The 21,938-nt window shown below is 43.3% G+C and overlaps 1 protein-coding gene across 4 annotated transcripts in view; it reads left to right on the top strand.

Annotated features, from left to right (window-relative positions):
- Positions 1–3,906: 3,906 nt before the first annotated feature.
- The window catches only part of KANK1 (KN motif and ankyrin repeat domains 1), a 123,051-nt gene continuing 105,019 nt past the window's right edge, over positions 3,907–21,938 (top strand). For 2 of the 4 annotated variants that reach the window (XM_077344884.1, XM_077344886.1), the window contains exon 1: positions 4,045–4,201. The gene's annotated coding sequence lies outside the window, so the exon portion shown is untranslated. Of the gene's footprint in view, positions 4,202–4,596; positions 4,741–21,938 lie in introns of those variants that run through there. The other 2 variants (XM_077344887.1, XM_077344885.1) reach the window with 2 other exon arrangements.

Here is a 21,938-nt window from a genome sequence, read left to right on the forward strand (position 1 = left end):
TGTCTGTACGCAGCACAGAACAATGATGCTAACCCCCTTCCCCCAACTCAAAAGCAGTTAATCACATAATTTTAGACATTTTAATCAATTTAAAATGGGGTTTCTATACCAGAATTTTCCCACCAGAGAGAGAAAAAATAATTTTGAGTATGTGTATTTTAATTATGGCAAATATAATACTGGTTGAACAACTGGAGTTACAGAAATCTCCTGTAGCACAGAAAGTGTGGAAACAATGAACAGCCTCAAGACACCAGAGACTGACAGTGAAGTAGAGAGATGAGCAGGGAGATGAGAGAGATTTTGTGTATAACAGTCGTGGCTTTGTGAGCAACGGAACAATGTATGCTGCCTGTTCAATAAACAACATCATATATCCAAATCAGAAAAGAAAGACTGTGACTCTGCTTGCATTTGTTGGCTCCATTGTGAGTCACTTGTTCTATGCTTGTAGATTTACTTGTTAACTACTTCCTAATGCAACTATTCAATGGGTTTGTAGAATCAAGTCACGGAAAGGCAATGGGTCACATGCCCCCCTGCATAAGGAAGTGCTGCTTGTGTGCCTCAAATAAGCCCTTTCTATGTTCTTTCAAGGATTTTTCAGACTGCCTCACATTCTGCTGACTGGAAATCCTGTCTGTCCTGTCCTGGACCAAATGGCCACAGCCGGGGATATTTCACTGGTGTGTTTGCTCTCTTAGGTCATACCTGCTTGATTCATCTTTGCAACTTACAATGATCTGCTTTTCTGGATACTAATATTCTGGCTGTTGTTGAGGATACAGAATGGTAGTTTTTGTAGTAGTGAGAGTGCCCGACAAGCATCTGGGAGATCCATGTTCAAATCCCTACTCTGCCACAGAAAATCACTGGGTGATCTTGGGTCAGTCATCCTCTCTCATCCTAACCTAATTCACACAGGATTTTTATTGTGAGAATAAAATGGAGATGGGTCAGAACAATATATGCTGACAATAGTTATCCTATCCTACTCCTCAGTGGGGCTCCAAGGAGCCCTCCAGGCACTTGTCAGGATGACAGACTCGAACAAAACTCCTCTTTGAATCAAGAAAGAGTTTATTTCGCACAGGACAAAAACAAAGCTCAGAACTGGGGACTAATTATAAAACCAGTTCCTTTTCACCAACAGTTCCTGCCCAATTCCCTTCTCACGGTTTTACCCAAAAGAGAAAGTAACACCAGGTGCCCACAGGGCCTACATTCCAAATAGATAACATACTCCTCAATGGCCTTGGAGAGGCCAGGGTAATACTTTCAAGATATTGCTAGTTACAAACTACTGCATGGCAGACAGGTCAAGGGTAATATGCAGACAGAGAAAATGGCTACAGTTGAGCTAAGCAGAGAATATATGTGCAACAAATCATGGCAGTAATCAATGATTGTGACAGCACTTAGGGCTTACTGCAAACAGGAGCATTTAAGAACCAATCTTTTAAAAACCGAAATTCTTGTTTTTTCTAAAATGTTTACCAAACACAGATGGCAAGTTAACAGCTATGAGATCGAACAATTTAAAGTGTACAGATCTCTAGGTGTACTGTTCCAACCACCTGGAGCATGGACAGCTCAGCGTTCCCATGTAACTGAGCATGCCTAAAGAGTGGCTATAGCAGCTTTAAGATTCTTCTTCCTACTAGGGAGTTCTCACATTCCATATGCATTGAGGGTCTTTCAGGGCAAAGTGGTACCCCAGCTCATGTATGGCTCACAAACATGTCTGTACAATGACAACAGTGAACTAGAACTAGAACTCCAATTCAATTTCTTTCTTTCTTTCTTTCTTTCTTTCTTTCTTTCTTTCTTTCTTTCTTTCTTTCTTTCTTTCTTTCTTTCTTTCTTTCTTTCTTTCTTTCTTTCTTTCTTTCTTTCTTTCTTTCTTTCTTTCTTTCTCTCAGGTGAACATTAAAATAAACTAATCCATTAGACACCTCACACTAAAGAGGTGAGTTACAAATCAAAGGTATTATAATTAAAATTCCCACTCTTATACCTTTATGTCATTGAACATTGATTCTTTCATCTTTTATATTTTGCCAAGATTTAAACTTCCCCTGAGAATTTAACATACTGTCATATGTCTCAGGAGGATGGTTTAGAAATTTAATAAAGTAACTTTTTCCCTTGTATTTTTATCATGATATGCTTCTATTGGGAAGATAAGTGGAGCATCCGCGGAAACCCTATTCTCAGAAATCTATCTCTAATTATGTTTGTTTTTAACATCATTTTGATTTATTTCTTTATCCATAAGAGATTAGGTAAGCTTTTGTCTAGGTCTGTTGATTCTTTGTGTTGGATTTTTAATCCTGTTCACCATCCAGCCCAGACCTGCATATCTTCTTAGATTCTCATTAACCTTTAGTAGCCCCTACACAATGGTGGGATACTCTGGCAGAAGCACCACTCAGCAGTGTAGTTCTTTTGCCTTTCAGTTTTGAAAGCATGATATTTGAATATACTGCTATATGGAACTCATCTGTCCAATATAGAGCATTTTAAAGAGATTCATGTGTCTTTTTTTTTTACATGCAAGGAAGATGACATTGATCCCGCATAGAGAAGGCAAAGGCCCTCAAAAGCCTGAAGATCTCCTATGATTAGCCAGGGAGGGTGTTGAGTTTATCCATCTCACTACCCCCCCCCAATGTCTTGAATTGTCTGCCCTTAATTAACTGGTGAGATTGTTTTGTGCCTGGCTGACTTTAAGCTGCTAAACAGGAGGGGAGACTGACACTCACACACCCCCTTTCTCAGAATTAGGATCCAGCTCAGGATTAGGTGATGAGCCAAGACTTCTTGGGCAGCTCACTGTTTTTCCATAGCGCTGCAAAGTGATAATTTTGCACTCCTATGCCCTTCAGTCTTTATTTGAAAGGACTGATTCACTTTTGCTGGTTCTGGTTCTTAGAGACATTAGTCTGAATGCCATTGTTCCTTGCTGTACAAGTGTATGTTTGGGAGAAAGGCAGGGCTGCCACTATTAAAATAAAACGAAATGAACATTCAGTGCCTGTGTCTCTAGGAGTCTGAATAGGGGAACAGTCAGTGGAATAAATATACGGGAGGCAAACTGTCACCTCAGTGGCTCATCTAATGTCTTTGCTGGTGTCAGAAAGCACCAGCCAGGGATGCATAATAGCTCCGATAGATCAGTTATTGAGACTGGTGGAAAACACTGACATCTGTTGCGTCCTGTGGAAACAGGAACACGGTGTTGATGTTGTCACAGAAACACAGCGGCTTTCCATCAAGGTCACTGCCAGCCAAAGGCACTGAAGGAAGGTCACACAAAGGAGGCTGTGACTTAATGTGCACAGCTGACAGAAAACCAGGGGGAAAGGGGGGGGGGGGGAAATCCCATGTAAAGAATTCCCAGTTTCACATACTCAAGGGACAGAGAGAGTTCAGAATTACAAATGAAGATCTGCGGGCTCAAATCTTTCAGAAAGTTAGGACTTAACACTTCCGGAGGGGGGGGGGATAAGAAATCCTTACACCTGGGCTTGGGCAGTGGGGCACCCCAACAGCTTCGGTTAAGTGCTTGCTTTAGCAGACATGTTCTTCTCAAATCTAACCCTTCTGCCAGTCAGGCAGTGAACCTTTCCTCAGGTACCCCAGTTTCGGAGCTACACAGAACTTTTCACCCAGCGGGAACCCCAGAGGGTTGCTGGGGGCCGGCCACCAGCCGCTGCCGGTCTCTCGGCCTGCTGCCAGGGCCTGATCCTGTGCCGGGAGCCGGGCCACTCCTCCGTCCGCGCCCCGGCCAGCGCCAGACCCTGCAACACAGGCTACCACGTGATGTGAAACTCCTCGTCTGTGGAATCCCGGGAGGGGAGGGGAGGGGGGAGAGTAGTTTACATTGTTGATTTTGGGCAGCCGCGCGCAGCCGCAGTGCGGGTAAGCCGGTGTGTGCGAGAAGAGCGGCTGGCCACAAAGAGGCACGAGAGGAGTTTGCCGGAGAAAACTCCGAGTCGGTCGCGGGTTGTAGGAAAGCGGCGGCCGCGGAGTGGCCGCGGATCCTCGGGTGGGCTTTGCTGGCGGGGAGCAAGCGGTGCCTGGCACAGCCTTCGCCCTTTGGAGCCGCCCGCTTGGGAAAGCCTCCGCTGCCGGAACGCGCTGGGACGTGCAGGCGGCCACCCCCCCCCCTTCCCCCGGCAGGTTAAACAAGACGGAGGTGAGTCAAGCTCCGTGGCTCGGGAGGTGGGCAGTGGGTTGGGCGGAGCGCGATCTGCAGGCGGGGGAAGAGCTGCGACTTGTTCTCGGTGGAAGCCGGGAGGGAAACTTCGCAGAAGTGTGCTAAGAAATGCGTGTGAATGTCTGCCCTCCTCCTCCTCCTCCTCCTCCCCCCCTGGGAGGGTGATGCCGAGTGGCCTCTGCGAGCCCTTTGGCCCGAGGAGTCGGCTGTTCGGTTTTCTCTCTGCTCTCCCTTGGCTCCTGTCTCTTTCTCGTGTGACTTTGGCGGGCGGGAAGGGAAGGCTTTTGCTTTGGCAGTCCTGTTCCTGCCTGCACAGCCTAGGGCTGCAGGACCCCCCCCTCCTCTCTCCCCCCCTCTCCTCCTTCGGGTTCTCCTTCACTTGACATTGCAATGGCCAGGGCCCGGGGCAGCCGGAATAGGGGCTGCTGCTTCCGTCTGCTCCTTCGCTGTTTCACCCCCTTTTCCAGTTCTTTGGAGCAGCAGGGATGAGGGAGTCTTTTGTTCCAGGAACATCAAAGGTATTTGGGGTAGGGAGGGGGTGCCGTTTTGGAGGCCAGAAGATGATGCCTGTCAGCACTTCAGTTATGCTGGCTTCTGATACAGGGGGAGAATCAAACTTTCTTCCTTCCCTGTCGGGCTGCTACTGCTGCTGAGCACCTGAATCAGCTAATGAAGCTGCATTTTATGCATAGCTGGAAGCTTATTGATCTACGGTTATTACTCAGAGGTCTGGCATTAGCAGCCTGTTGAGAGCCTGCAGGAAAATTGCCTCCTCTAGCTATCTTTTTTTTTGTATCCTTGTTTCTTATTACTACTTGTAACCCGAGGATTCACACTCTTGCCAAAAAGTTCATGGTTATTCCCCAAGTATGCAAATAAGTATAATTTTTGTGATTACATGATCATCTGCTCCACCAGCCTGCCTCCTGTTTCTAATAGAGGATGTTTATTGCATGACAACTCTGGGCTTTACTAGAAACAATCCTTGCATCTGGGCCTGAAAAAAAGTAGTCATTTCACTGTCTACCTCTGAATCCCAAGTAACTTCGCAGCAAAGCCTACTTAGCCTAGCTCAGATAAAATTGATTTCAAGTGCAGTAATATGTTTATTATGCGTTTATGTATTTTATTGTAGAATGTTGTGCACTTTGTTGTTCACCACTCTGAAATGGCCAAACTATGAATAAACCAACCTCATATTTTGTAGCTGTTTCACTCTGAGGTAGTTAAAACAATCACTCTTATGAAATGAGGAATAGATTCAAGTCGGTGGCCGTGTTGGTCTGAAGTAGCACAACAAAATTTGAGTCCAGTGGCACTTTTAAGACCAACAAAGATTTATTCAAGGCATGAGTTTTTGAGTGCATGCACTCTTCCTCAGACTAGAAGTGAGGAGTAGTTCAGACAAAGCACTGGCCATTTGAAGCTCTGCCCATCTGGTTGTATTGCAGGCAGTCCCACACAAAGGCTGTACATGAGAAGTGAGCACAAGTTCTATTGATTTTTTAACAGAATCATTATCGTAATACCTTTTATGTTGCCATTTTGAAATAGGATTGTTGTGTACTTCAGTATCGTTATGGTGTAGCAAGGGTGAAGAAGGTAATTATTACCAATTCCACAATACCAGTAGAATTAATTTAATCTATAATCAGTTTATTAACCATTTCAGAACCTAATATGTATAGTGGCTTATAGAGAAAAGGGGGATGAAGTGTTATTGACAGGCCTGAGTTTAATACAAAACTATAATTGGGTCCGTTAATCTGGGAAGGGCCTCCCTAACTGTGTTCCAGATAGATTTTAAACATGGGCCAGCTCTGGTACTGAGATGTGGTGAGACAGGAACAGATGGGTTGCCTTGTGCCTGTGACCCTCCTGACTTCAGTATCTGGGACTGAGATGTACTTTGCGCTACTGTTGTCTTTGGTCAAGTATTTAACTAGCAAAATGAATTTGCAGTCTTGTGGAGGTCACTGGGGTAACCTTTGAGAAGATTATCGCATGTTGCTACTACACTTAACTGATATCCTTTAGATAAAGCAGAACTGATTCTTGAGAAGAAACAGCTGGGAACTACATTCAGCCATGTGATTCCAGGAGGAAATGCAGCTAGCCTTGAGAATGGCTGTGCTGCTGTTGAGAAGTTTGGCTGAAGTGGGAGTGAGAGACTTCATTAGGCAATGGTGGTGTGTTTTGGAATAATTGTGTGCAGACACAGCTGCTGGGTCTGGGGGAAATCTGCATGTCAGTGTGGTACTACTCTAGAAAGTTCACTGATAACTTTGTTGTTGTTGTTAGGTGCGAAGTCGTGTCCGACCCATCGTGACCCCATGAACAATGATCCTCCCGGCCTTCCTGTCCTCTTCCATTCCCCGGAGTCCATTTAAGCTTGCACCGACTGCTTCAGTGACTCCATCCAGCCACCTCATTCTCTGTCATCCCCTTCTTCTTTTAGAATCATAGAATCATAGAGTAGGAAGGGGCCATACAGGCCATCTAGTCCAACCCCCTGCTCAACGCAGGATCAGCCCTAAGCATCCTAAAGCATCCAAGAAAAGTGTGTATCCAACCTTTGCTTGAAGATTGCCAGTGAGGGGGAGCTCACCACCTCCTTAGGCAGCCCATTCCACTGCTGAACTACTCTGACTGTGAAAATTTTTTCCTGATATCTAGCCTATATCGTTGTACTTGAAGTTTAAACCCATTACTGCGTGTCCTCTCCTCTGCAGCCAGCAGAAACAGCATCCTGCCCTCCTCCAAGTGACAACCTTTCAAATACTTAAAGAGGGCTATCATGTCCCCTCTCAACCTCCTTTTTTCCAGGCTGAACATTCCCAAATCCCTCAACCTATCTTCATAGGGCTTGGTCCCTTGGCCCCAGATCATCCTCATCGCTCTCCTCTGTACCCTTTCAATTTTATCTACGTCCTTCTTGAAGTGAGGCCTCCAGAACTGCACACAGTACTCCAGGTGTGGTCTGACCAGTGCCGTATACAATGGGACTATGACATCTTGTGATTTTGATGTGATGCTCCTGTTGATACAGCCCAAAATGGCATTTGCCTTTTTTACCGCTGCATCACACTGCCTGCTCATGTTTAGTTTACAATCCTCAATCGCTCCCAGCATTAGGCTCTTCTCCAGGGAGTCCTTCCTTCTCATGAGGTGGCCAAAGTATTTGAGTTTCATCTTCAGGATCTGGCCTTCTAAGGAGCAGTCTAGACTGATCTCCTCTAGGACTGACCAGTTTGTTCGCCTTGCAGTCCAAGGGACTCGCAAGAGTCTTCTCCAGCACCAGAGTTCAAAAGCCACAATTCTTTGACGCTGGGCCTTTCTTATGGTCCAACTTTCGCAGCCATACATTGCAACTGGGAAGACCATAGCCTTGACTAAACGGACTTTTGTTGGCAGTTTGATGTCTCTGCTTTTTAGGATGCGGCCTAGATTTGCCATAGCTTTCCTCCCCAGGAGCAAACTTCTTTTAATTTCTTTGCTACAGTCCCCGTCTGCAGTGATCTTGGAGCCCAGGAAAATAAAATCTGTCACTACCTCCATTTCTTCCCCATCTATTTGCCAGGAATTGAGAGGGCCGAATGCCATGCTCTCAGTTTTCTTAATGTTGAATTTCAAGCCAACTTTTCCACTCTCCTCCTTCACCTGCATCAAGAGGCTCTTTAGTTCCTCTTCGCTTTCTGCCATTAGAGTGGTATATCTGAGGTTGTTGATATTTATTCTTGCAATCTTGATCCCAATTTGTGACTCATTAATCCCGCCTGAACCATGAACTTTTTGCTCTGCATACAAATTAAATAGGCAAGGCAACAGTATACAGCCTTGCCGAACCCCTTTCTTAATTTTGAGCCAATCTGTAATTCTATGCCCGGTTCTCACTGTTGCTTCTTGACCTCCATATAGGTTTCTCAAGAGACAGATAAGATGCTCTCGTATTCCCATCTCTTTAAGAACTTGCCACAATTTGTTGTGTTCCACCCAATCATAGACTTTAGCATAGTCAATGAAGCAGAAGTAGATGTTCTTCTGGAACTCCCAAGCTTTCTCCATGATCCAGCATATGTTGGCAATTTGAACTCTAGTTCCTCTGCCTCTTCGAAATCCTGCCTGTACTTCTGGAAGTTCTCGGTCTACATATTGCTGGAGCCTAGCTTGTAGGATTTTGAGCATAACTTTGCTAGCATGAGAAATGAGTGCAATGGTGCGGTAGTTTGAACATTCTTTGGCATTGCCCTTCTTTGGGATTGGAATGTAAACTGACCTTTTCCAATCCTGCGGCCACTGCTGAGTTTTCCACATTTGCTGGCATACACTGATAACTAGTACAAGTCAAAAGTATCATTTTACCAGGAGCAGTAAATCAGGCTGCCACATTTTGAAACATCTCAAGGTAACTGATAAAGGATAATATATTATTATTATTTTGTATGTATTTTTAAAAGGTCCCTTATATAGGCAGGTTGACCCACCCCTTCCCAAAGTGGCTGCAGATGGGTCTGGAGGGGGTGGGAAGCTAGCTAAGGCTCCTACCACTACATTGACCTGTGTTGTTGGTGGCAGCTGGAGTCGAGCAAGATGAGTCCTTCCTTGGGGTCGAGGATCAGTGGGTTGGGGGTGTCTTTTGGGCTTTTTGTTGACAGAGAGAGGGGCCTTTTGCAGCCTAGCAGAACTGAGACTAGGGTGGGAAAGCATCTCTGTACTGTAAATTTTCTACTTAAAGAGATTGACCTTGTCAAGAACAGCATATTGTTACTTGTATTTTAATTCCTCCTTCCATCCATCTCCCTACACTGTTTTCTCTCAACATTCCTGAGAGGTGGGTTTGGCTGAGTGAGTGTGCTGGTCCAAAGACTTTCAGTGACCTTTATGATAGAGTGAGGATTTGAACTTTGGACTCCTCTGTCCTTGTTCATCACTCTGATTACTATTTCTCACTGCCTCTACTTATCTAGATCACTGCATTTCTCACCACCAGCATCCTTATCTTGCATGCTTGAATTCCAGTCCTACTGATGTTGGGCTGATGTTCTTGAAGGGCCCTCCTGTGCTTGATACAGGGGGGAAAGAGAAGCATAGATGGATGCTATCTTCAGTGGGGTTTTTTTGGAGATATTAGTATGGGGCCCTCACCTGGGTAGGCCAGACTAGCCCAATCTCAGAAGCCAAGCAGGGTCAGCCCTGGTCAGTATTTGGAAGGGAGACCACCAAGGAAGTCCAGGATCCGTATACAGAGGCAGACAATGGCAAACCACCTCTGAATGTCTCTTGCTTTGATAGCCCCATGGGGATACCATAATTCAGCTGTGACTTGATGGCAAAAAACAGAAAAAGGGAAACATTGGAACTGTGTCAGGCAATTCCCCCAGGAAAAACCATAGTCGTTTTGCTATCCATTTGCAAGGCAGGAACAAGTTATTGTACAACGAATGTCCCAGAAGAATATTGTGGCCAGTGACAGAAAAAGCTGCTGAGACATGCTAGAAAATCCACCAAGTCTTGCTCGTCCTGTCTTTCAAGTATAGATCACCAGTCAGGGCACTGAAGACTCGTTTCCATATTCAGCTGCAGCGGGAAACCAGGTTGGATAATTTGTTTCATCCAAAAGTGCTGGGAGCTAATGCACTACTGTCTGTTCAATTACCTTGGTTAGAAAGGAAGCTGGACCAAAGTGAGAGATAATGAATGATGGAAGGGATGATGCCTTTAACTTGAAACTTAGAGTACTAAAGTACAACTAAAAGCTTTCCTCTAACATATGGGAAAGTTTTCTGTGGTGATCCACATCAGTAAAATTGTGGTCATGTACTCCTACCCTTCATACTGGCACGGTGGGACAGTACTGGACTTTCAGCTTGCAGAACTAAAGCTGTTTTTTGGCTTGTAGCCTGAGGAGCACACTAAATCTGGCAGTGCAGGCTCCCTTCAGATACACATTTGGTCAGACGGAAGTAGAAAATGTGCCCAGTGTAGCTTTTTTCCTTTTTAAATTCATGAATGCTCTCTTATATAGTCAGCTTTCCTTTCTCCTTTTTAAACTCTAATACCTCTTGGTCTTTCCATTCTTGCTGTGCATGGTCTGTCTTAAATAATAGATGTAGGAAGTGAAATGAAACTCCCTAATGAAGAATTTGCTTGGTAACTGATGCAGATTCTGTTTTTTTTGCTGCTTGCAGTGTGACAGGAGCTGTCAGGAACGGGCAGCAGTTCATCCCTTTGGTTATAAAACTACAATCAGTTAATTGGACATTCTTATAAATGTACCCTGTCAGCAACCCGCACTAGAGTACATTTATTAATGGAATGAAGTAGCAGAATTTAATGAAAGCTTTAAACTTGTGCATGTATTTTGGTATGAACCATTTGTACTTGTTTTTAAACTAGGACTAGGACATAGTGCATTTGCAGAATTGCCATGTAAATTCCAGGGTAGTGTATATTTAACCTCTTAATCGCTTTTTAGTTCAAGTCCATATCAGTTCAAATCAACCTTGCATTATTTTTGTAATAAAAATAAACTTTGGGATCAGTGATATTTTGTCCTGCCCTTTTCAGCAATATATGAATAGGTTATATGACTATGACGTCCACATTCTATTTCCCTCCATCAAAGGCAAGATTTTCCCTCTGTTTGTCTTTACTGCCTGAACTGCCCTGGTAATGTGTTTTCTTATTGGTTGAAGAACTCTGGCTGTCCCACCTTGTCACATCATCATCATCACAATATAATATTTTGGCTGTTGGATCAGCCCTGGAACTTGAGGGAAGAAACAGGAGCCTGCTTTAACTTGAACAACTTAAATAGCATTTCAGGCATTTTGAAATTAAAAATGACTAAATATATTGTTTAACATAGAGGAAAAAGGCAGGAGAAATCGTCCTGTCTTTCAAGTATAGATCACCAGTCAGGACACTGAGGCAAATGATCTAAGGCTCCTCAACTTGTGATAGATTTCTGATGCTGAATCTATTGCTAAACTCTTAGTGGCAAGCCAATCTACCTGTAGGTATCTTGGTAGGTAGGCCTTATTTTGGAATGATGTTGCCAATTATTCCCATTTCTATCACATCTGTGGGCTGGCAAATGAGTATATGAGATGGGAAAGAGTTTTGATATACTCTCAATCAACAGCAAAATGTAAGCTATTTCAACAAACTTTTGTACTGAATGAAAATTTAACTTTGTGATTGGCAGCTCTGATGTTGGCTTTGCTCCATTATGATCATGTTGTATGCCCTAATTACATGCTTCATTGTGATAATTAACTGTGTTTATTGTCAGTTACTTTGGGGGTCTTCTATAGAAAGGCAGATAGAGCTATCATTGGCCTTTGCTGACTGCTAATATCTTCATTTAATTGGAATATTTCAAAGGGTGATACATATTGCTGTATAGAATTGTCTGTTCATTGTCTGAAGGAACCGTATATTACCATTTTTATTAATATATAACATTAGGCAGGGGAGGGTTAAAAATAGAACTTTGGATCCATAGCTGAGTGGCATCCTTTATTTTATCTTCATGCCCTTTGGGAAATCTAAATGCTTCTCTACATCAGTGCCAATTACTTAAGATTCAACATCCAAGCCCTGCAGTCAATAATATATCACAAGGGACAATAATGTAGGGGCCTTCATCATAAATAGAAGACCTGAGTTAAAGACTATACTTTCTGCAGAACAACATACCATAAAAATTTTACAGTGCTTTCTCTCTATGCTTTCCCAAGGATAATGAAAAAAAAAGTTTTAAATACTTAGAATAAGGTTTCTTCTCCTGTCCTAGAGAACTCAAATAGGAGACTGTGCAAAGAGCTTTTAGGATAAGCTGTTGAGACTTGAAACAGGATTGCTTTGTTGACTCAGTAGAAACCACTAAGAAAGCCATGTCTTCTCGCAAAGCCGGAATGCAGTTTTGGATTGTATTATCAGCTTGTGCTGTCAAAACTCTGTTCAATATGAGAACCATATTTCTTATCCCTGAGGAAAATACTTAATTTGCAAAATTGCTTGAAATGCTCTTTAAAGAAGTAATGAATAAGATAATGGCAAGCAGAACTTTCTAAGAAGTATGAAATACTAAATGGTCAGCATTCCGATATCTAATCCAATTTGAACATGGATGAATATCCATGTTCCATGGAATGTGCCTGTGGAGATCTAAATGCCATTATTATTTATTTATTGCATCACATGTATAGTATAGCCAGGAGGTCTGAGGATTGTCTGATGGCCTGGCAAGGTATGTTTAGAGGTTCAGCATCATTAACCCTAGTGTTCCTTGGAGGTCTCCCATCCAGATACTAGTCAGAGATGGCCCTGCTTCGATTCTGAGATCTGACAGGTTTTCCTGGAAATGGGGTTTGTCTGGGCCAGCCAAGTTAGGGCTTTAAGTTCCATAATATGGTAATCGTGGCTGGTAAGGCAAACCTCACTCCTACACACTTACATACAAAAGTACCTTTTGCTTATACAGCAGGATCTCTGTATCCAGGCTTGTCTTCTGGAAGATGAGCACAAGCACTGGTTATGGTCAAATAAAGTTCATAAATTGTTTGTTGACAGTGTTTTTTCAACCTTTATCTTTGGATCTAAGCCGTATTACTTGTATTGAGTATGGTCTTGATTTTACGATCTTCAGAAGACGCACAACAGGACTTTCCTCATTAGCCTATGCTCTACTGTCAATACAAAGTACTAGATAAATCTCTTGGGCTTTGTCATTAGTGCAGTCCCAGTGATGAATGTTCGTCTAGTATAATGAAATCACTTTTGCTTGAATGGGGTTCAATTATTCCTGCTTTAGGGACTTGAACAGCTTTGCCCAGGTTGACAGTCTATGCTGAAAGAAAGCCTAAGGTGTGTGTGCATGATCTGTTAGTTTCCTTGGACTTGTGAGAACTTTTTTCTCATTTGCCTGAGTGATTTCAGAAAGTGTGCATTCATATCTAATTATTCAATAGATTAAGCCTGGCTTCACCAAAGCGTAAGAGTCAGCCTTGTGTTTCAAGTTCTGTGTAATTGTACTGTAGTTGGAGGCAACTTGAATCTTGCTATAATGCGATTAAATTCTGCTCTTGAGTGAAGCTGGTCAGTTCGTATTCAGCTACTTTAAGCAAGAGTACTTCTTCACAGGAAAGTTGGCTGCTCTGTAACAAAATATTTTTTTTTAAGCTTGGGATACAGGGTTAGGGACTGTAGACTACGCAGTATGTGTAATATCTGTTGCTATAACTCAGGGATTCCTAACCATGGATCCAGGGAACCCTGGGGTTAAGCGAGAGCTTCCCAGGGGTTCTGTGGCCTTTCAGAAGTTTGGGTGGCTGCTGACATCACTAGAGCTCATTGGCTGGCTCCCACATCTTACTTCTAAGCCCACTTCTCTGAAGGGGAAGGTCACAACCTCTGGTTGGGTTAGGGTTTTTTGAAGCCTGGAAAATATTTCAGGGGTTCCTCCACAGCCAAATGGTTGAAAAAGGCTGCTGTCAGTAAGAGGCTGTTCCATACACTCATCTTGTTTCCAATTTTCTTGCACTAGACTTGGCTTTGTCAGGGTTCTTCCACATATCTGCTTTCCTTGCATGTCTGCGGTCATCAGTGGCATCATCAGTGGTGTCATAGCACCCCCTCCCTTTTATATTTTGCACATGTTTATATCGGTATATCAATGTTATGGCTCAAGCGTGTGGGGTTTGGAGGCTGCTGAGTCGCGGCCGTGCAGGGCGACACCTCTCCGCCACATGGGGTGGGCTGGCCGCTGCTGTGCGGCTGGACGGGAGGTATGGGATTGCAGGCAGCTGCTGCACAGGTTGGCCGGGCGATGGGCTTGGCGGTGCATCCACTATGGCCAGTAAGCCTCTGATGGTGAGGCTGGGTGAGCGCTTTGCTGCCGGGCAGGCTGCTGACGAATGGCTGGAGTGGCGGTGGTCAGTCAGAGGCTTGCTGGCCGCCGTGGATATGCTGCCGAGCCAACCTGTTTGGCCACCTCCTCCGAGGCCACACCTCGCATCCAGCCGCACAGCAGCAGTCAGCAGCAGCCATGTTGCCCCATGGCAGCCGGGACTAGCATGGGAGAAGGGCGCGAGCCGTGGAAGTACCCTCCTCACCATGCAGGAACCATCTTGGCAGCGAGGCTGGGTGAGCAGCTTGTGCCCACCGTGCGCAGGCAGGCACTCTAGGGGCCAGCCCAGTTCGGACATGCTCAGCTTTGTTGGTTGCGTCTGGATTGGCCTGCTGGAGTGTCGGAAGCACAGGCCTCAAAAATGGTTGCTGTGGCTTACTTTCATTCACAAAGTGAAAGTAATCCACCCAACCTCTGGGTCTCAGTACAAGTTGAGCTAAAGCTCTTTGCTGTTTCACTATCCTTTAATTGTTATTTTTGTCATTGTTATTTTTGTCATTGTTATTCTGTTAATGTTATTATTGTTACCACCTTACTGTTACCAGAATTATGTTACCTGTACCATTTTGTTGTTTCATGTAAACTGCCCTGAGCCTTCGGGGAGGGCGCTATACAAATAAATAAACAAACAAACAAACAAACAAATAAATAAAATAAAGCCTTGTGCTGTGGTGGCATCTGATGTCAAGCAATAATTTTAAAAATCTGCAGAACCACTTAAACCTCCAGTGACCAGGTAGAAGTCCCGCTGGACAAAATCCCCTCTTGACCCCGGCCACTTTCTAAAAATGGTGGGCACTAGGAAGGGTGTCATCAGGTGCCATGGCACCCAAAGGCAGTACCGTGGGAATTTCCTGGTCTATAATCTGTAGATGGATGAAGTGCCACTCAGTGCTTAACACCCACTCAGGGCTGCTGTCCCACCTCTGAGTGCCTCCTCCTCCAATTGGCTTGCCTGTCTGTCCAGTGGCTAGCCAATCGCCTTCCGTCCCCCACCCCTGACCACCCCCTCCTCCTTCCACGTCCCTCCAAGGCTTGGAGGCTGCAGATCCATGCCATGTGACAGCTGCCCCTGCCGGTGAGTTCCCTGCCCAGGGGCCTCCAGCCCCTGGCCCTTGGGGCTCCCTGGGAGGGCACCTTGCCCCTTGATGACCCAGCTACCTGGCTGTGGCCTTGGCCGGGAACACGCTGTCCTAACAGCTGCCTGCAGCCTTTCCAAGTCCTGTGGAGAGGGAGAGACCATCAGGAGAACAGCTGCCCTGCAGCCTTTCCAGGTCCTGGGGACGGGGAGAGGCCATCAGGAGAACAGCCACCTGCTGCCTTTCCAGGTCCTGGGGGGATGGGGGGAGTTCTTCCACCCTCCCAATTGCAGCCTCCCGTTGTATTCCTAAATGCAGCGGACTTTGTCCCAAGTAATTTTATAAACCTCTAGTCAAGTTGTTCTCAGATCTATTTTGTTTACTTTTACATTGAAATGCACCAGGTTTGTCTTTTCTCATAAATAATATTTTGTTTGATCATTTTGCCCTTTTCTGCATCTTTCCTAGGTCTTAAGATATTATTTTTGAGCTTGGACAGCCAGCACTATACACACTGGTTGTTGATGGAAGTAACCAAGCCAATGGATGGGATTGCACTGTTGCATCTTGCCTAGGAAGTGATTCATTAGGCCTTCGTATAGACTGCTTTTTGTTCTGCTTATGGTTGGAAAGCATACGACCATGCAGTGTTGCTTGAGCTAAATACATATGGGTCTGGTTAATAATTGAACAAGTATTGCTGTTTTCCAACATATTTTACAGTATCTTTTTGTGATATCCTTCTATATACCACTATTGCTTCAGATGTGTTCATCTGAGTATCTATGTATGCTTGATTCTTTTTATACCAAACTGACATAATATCCTTTGAGGTGTCTGGTTGTCCTAAAGTTGCACATTTTTCTTTAATTAGAAATAACTGGACGCTAACCAATATACTGCTTGTGGGAGTTAGGAATGTTCTCTGCCACCCACAGCAAGGGAGTTCAGGAGAATCCAGTGAATAAGTGCTTGGCCTGTACAAAGCGTATGAATCTCCCTCTTTCATTAAAGTCTTTTTCACATTTATTTAAAAACAGCCCCCTTTAAAAACCAGAGCAGCAGCTAAACTGCAAGAAGACTTGGAGTTGTGAGAGGTTCCACAAAATTTAGAAAAATAAATTAAGATGGCATAATAGTTTTCTTACCTTCCTCTTCCTCCTCTGGTTCCCTGTTAGAGAATAGTTAACTGTTATGACAGCAGACATTGACATTATGGGGACATGAGAGCACATATCTGTGGGATAATCTAGACAGGTGAATAGTTAGTATTAGTGCATGGATACGTGTGGGGAGGGCAAAATGTACATCCGGGGGAGTGCTGTTTCTTTACCCAATCATATATTCAAATGTCAGTCAAACTATTTTGTATATATATCAAATTGTTTATTGAATTTGAGATCACATTTTTTCAGATCCTGAGAAATCTTCAAAGAGATTGTGTTAAAGAGCACATCTTACAACTTAAAACAAAACACATTGCAAACAAAAAATTGCTCGAACCAGTTTGCTGCTCTTGTTCAATTAATGAAAACAGTGTTTTTGGCATACTGCCTGCAACTGACGAAAAAATGGTGTCCAGTTTCCTGTGAGATTTGTACTTTATAGCACTGCAAGGAGGATGCCGAGGGGAGTATGTGTGTTTTTATGGGCAGTTTTTAAAAGGTAAATCAGTGATTTGGTCAAGTGCTTATACTGCTATTCTGCAGAGGTGTAAGAAGAAGACTGAGTATCTTCACTTTCCCCCCCTGTGATCCCAGTGCCAATTCCCAGGGCAACTGTGACAGCTGGTCTGTGTCCAAAGTCCTGCCTGTTGTTTAGACTTGTATCAGGAAATGATTTGTCAAAAGATCAAAGCCTTAGTGGGGTGAATGAACTCTTTTGCCAAACCACAACTTTGGCCTGAATGTAAATATTATGTGACATATTTATGAGGCCTGTCAGTACGCTTGACATAAGAATGATTTCTGCCTTTTATACAAATCTGAAGGGTCTAATTTCATACACCACTGTCCACTGTGTCTAGTCCAGTGGGTATTGAGAGATAAGTTGAGCCATGGAGAAGCAGGTGACTAATGATATTTTTAAAAGATCTTAATCAAGAAGTAATCAAACTTAACACCATTCTGGGGACATGAGGTTTTTCTCGTTGCTTAATTATACTTACATTGTGGGGTGTTTTCCAGCCAGTGATCATTAAACTCATCTATAGAAGGCAAATCCTACAGAGCTAATGCATGTGCCCATAATGGGAGATAAGCTTATAAAAATCTCTTAAGAGATTGTTAAGGGATCATTATACACAAATGAGTACAAATATGCCTCTCTCATTATGTTGTATTTGTCAATTTTATTTCCCTTCTTTCTGCCAGTTTGAGCATCATTTGGGTATTCATGTTACTACTTCAATGCAATGATTCCTTATTCTATGTTTTAATTAATAAAAATTAGGGGGAAGTGCATTTGCTCATTGTTTAAACAAATAAGAGGTATCTAGTACTTTGGCAGTGTGGTGAGTTCTGCACCTAACCAGAGGAAGAGGGTGTGTGTGTGTGTGTGTGTGTGTGTGTGTGTGTGTGTGTGTGTGTGCAATGCTATCCCAGGATGAGAATGGTAGGAAATCTCCCCTTCTGCATTGTGGTTGGTTCACAGATGGGTTCCCCTGAGGATGCCTGTGAAATGAATTAACTACACCAATGATGGTTGTTAAATTGTTAAATGTTGCTCACTTTCCCAGGCTGTGACAAATTCTTGGGGCAGCATGGGCAGCTTTGAGTGAGAAAGCACTAGAAACACTTGGAATGAGTTAGTATTAGATTTACAAACATGCCAGCAGAATACATGAGCAGCCCCTCTCAGAAGTCCAGTATTTTCAACCTTGACCATAATAGATAAATGACACATAATGCACATACTAAGTTGGGAAATTTATCAAATGATAAAAAATGTGTTGAGCTTGAGTCTTGAGTCCCCCCACCCCAGTCCCCTGCTGGCCCTGCATATGGGCAGCAAATGCCTTCAGCAGATTTTCCAGAAAGAAACCTGAACCTATCAGTTTCAGCTAATTTCAGTTAGGAACTCTTTGTCTATTTAAAAAGTGGAAATTGTTGTTGTTTTTAACACCACAAGGACCCTGTGGAGCACTGGTCTAAGACCCCCACTTCTGCAAGTGCCCTTCTGTTAAGGAACCAGCCACAGTCATTAAGGAACATTAACATTCCTTTGCTCCAAATTCACAGTGACTGTGCTGTCAACACTGTGATTATCCTTGGTGTATCAGCAGGGACAGCTGTGACTGGAATGTTGACAAACCCAGGACCAGCAGCAGTGTTTAGTTACGCAAGTGGTTCTGTGCACAGGCTGATTGGACTTTGTTGCCATCTGTGCAGAGATTTTTGGATCAGTGCATTTTTCTTCAGGATTGGGGGGACTGATAGCAGTTTAGAGTCTGAATAATCAGTATGACAATCTATATTTTTGCTGACTTACTGAAAATTGATTTTAAAAAAACTATAGAAAATCATCTTTTTAACCCCACGAAAACCTTGAACTATGTTTTCTTTCTCTGTTTTTATTTTAAATCTTGGAATTGCTATGTGAATGATAAGAGTGAATGATCAAGTGCGAATTCTGTTACCTTTTCTAGAAAAGGTTCTGTATTCATTTCTATCAGTGCAGTAACTGATTAAAACTGAACGTGTAGCATGAATTTGGGCAAACTTAGTTGCTAGTGTTTCAAAATGTGTCCCAGAGGCTGTTTCCCACTGGATAGTTAGTATGCACACAACTATTTATAAATAAATTGTTATATGCTTGCAGCCTTATCTGGCAAATAACAGCAGTGTGAAAAAGGTAAACTATAAGCTGTCTGAAAAACAAGAATCTGACCATCTTCTTCCATATGTTCCTGTGCGCTGCTGTAGTCATTAGGAAGCCATCTCTTGACTATCACATAATTGGAGGTCGCCCATCTGGCATCATCCAGAGCCCAGGCCTTTTCCACGGTGGTGGGGTGCTTCTTGGGGAACTTCAGGAAGTGCTGCAAGGACTACTGGTTTGCAAGAGCTTTTGAGGTGATTTGAGCAGTAGGCATCTTTTAACAGTGGAAGAGTGGGAGGAAAGGTGAGGTATAAATGTTTTAATAAATAAGCTAAATCAGGTAATAATGAAGTTAATGTGAATTATTGCAGCTGTTATGTTTCTCCCTGCCCACCCTGGTCTCGCATTTATACTTTCAGATTCTTTCTAGAGAGGTGAACAGTCTTAATCTGACAATCTAAGTGCCACATTGGCAGTGCATGTTTTGTCTTGTGAATGTACCACTGTCTCTCAGCAAGTGATAATATTGTGAAACAGTAACTTTGGGTGTAGATGCTTGAGCGGTTACAGCTTTTTGGTGCGTGGCAGATGTCAATATAATATTGTCCAGGCTTGCCATGGAATACAGAAAATTTCTATGAAGCCTCAAGGCATCATACAAGAAAGGTGGATCCAATGAATAAACACACACACATGAGTGCATTCCATTGAGAAGCAAAGATCTAACTAAGTTTATTTGATATGCTGTCCTTGGATGTATATGCAACAAAAAGTTAAGTTTGTGAAAAAACAGCTTTGCTTATTGATTCTTACCCAGAACATCTCTGAAACTGCCATAAGTTGTTTGCTGGCAGTGGCCATCATATGGTACATCTGCTTGTCGTATCTACTTTAAGCACTGTGGGAATCTTCAGTTAAAAAGCATATAAATAAATTGCAATGCTTCACAATTTGTGTGTTGCCCATCCCTATTTTGGGTGAAAGTTTAAGTAGGGAATTGTTCTCTGAAATGTCTTATACACACTTCTATTACTTTGAATGTACAGCCTTAAGTGTCAAAGTAACTTTCTATTCATACTATAATTATACTTTGTGGATCAAAGGAAATGGAAAATTTCCAAACTCATTATGCATTGGCTTTCTAGTATTTCAGTCTGTAAAATACCACCCACCTTCCCAGAGAGGTCAAGTTACCACTCCAGGGAATACAATAAAACAGTGTGTTGTGTGTTCTAAGAGACTGCATGTGGTAGCCTGGATCATGCAGGTTCTTTGGATGGGATTCTGAAGAAATAAATTATACAATCCAGCAATGCTATTTAAAGCAGGCATTAAATAGCAGGCAATTTAGGGGACAGTAGCAGAGGAAGGGAATTTCTAGCTACCTATTCAGTGCAAAAGTGCACAAATCAACTTATATGAGGAACTTAGATGTCTATACATTTCCTTCCAAAAACTAACTTGTTGGGCTACTCCAAAATCATACATTCTGGCCATAGAACGGCCGTTCCTTATCAGATGCTCTAAGCATAGTTGAAAGAAGGTAAAATCTCTTCTGTGAGTGGTAATACATAGAATTATGCTCTTCTCTGGATTGTAACCTTAGTATTGAAACAGTTGAGCAGTAGTTACTTTAAAGTGTTTAATATGATGATTTACCCCACCTCCATGGCTGTTTTGGCACTCGAAAAAAATGTGGGGAAGGAGGAACAGCAATGCTTGATCTTGCTGCTAGCAATTTTTAAAATGGCATACATTAAGCTTTAAAATGGTGGCAGCTTTAAAATGGCGGCAGCATTTCAGGCTTTGGTCCTGAAGGGATCGTAGTAAATAACTTGATGAAAAACACCATCTCTGTGTGTAGCAGTGGTGAAAAAGGCAGAATCCATGGTGGGGGTATTGTTAGGAAAGGGGCAGAAAATAAAACAGCCAAAGTTATGATAGAATCATAGAATAATAGAGTTGGACGGGACCTCATGGGTCACTCCCTGCACTATGCAGGACACTCACATCCCTATCGCTCATCTACTGTAACCTGCCACCCCCTTAAGCTTTCACAGAATCAGCCTCTCTGTCAGATGGCTATCCAGCCTCTGTTTAACAATTTCCAAAGATGGAGAACCCACCACCCGCGGGGTAGAGCCTGTTCCACTGAGAAACCACTCTAACTGTCAGGAAATTCTTCTGGATGTTTAGATGGAATTTCTTTTGAATTAATTTCATCCCATTGGTTCTGGTCTGTCCCTCGGGGCAACAGAGAAGAATTCTGCTCCATCCTTCATATGGCACCCTTTTAAATACTTGAAGATGGTTATCAGATCCCCTCTCAGTCATCTCCTCTCTAGGCTAAACAGACCAAGCTCCCCCCCACCTTTCTTCATATGTCTTGGTCTCCAAACCCCTCACCATCTTTGTTGCCCTCCTCTGGACATGCTCCAGTTTGTCAACATCCCTCTTCAATTGGGGTGCCCAAAACTGAACACAGTACTCCAAGTGAGGCCGAACCAGAGCTGAGTAAAGCGGTACCATCACTTCCCGTGATCTGGACACGATACTCCATTTTATACAGCCCAAAATCCCATTTGCCTTTTTAGCCACTGACTCACACTGCTGACTCATGTTCAATGTATGGTCTACTAAGACTCCTAGATCCTTTTTGCACATGCTACTGCCAAGACAAGTCTCCCCCATCTTATATTGGCGTATTTAGTTTTTCCTACCTAAATGCAGAACTTTACATTTGTCCCTATTGAACTTCATTTTATTCAGTTCAGCCCACTTCTCGAGCCTATCAAGATCATCCTGTATTCTGTTGCTGTCTTCAGTTGTGTTTGCCACCCTTCCCAGTTTAGTATCATCTGCAAATTTAATAAATATCCTCTCTAATCCCTCATCCAAATCATTT

The sequence above is a fragment of the Paroedura picta genome, chromosome 7 (assembly GCF_049243985.1).
Source record: "Paroedura picta isolate Pp20150507F chromosome 7, Ppicta_v3.0, whole genome shotgun sequence".
NCBI lineage: Eukaryota > Metazoa > Chordata > Lepidosauria > Squamata > Gekkonidae > Paroedura > Paroedura picta.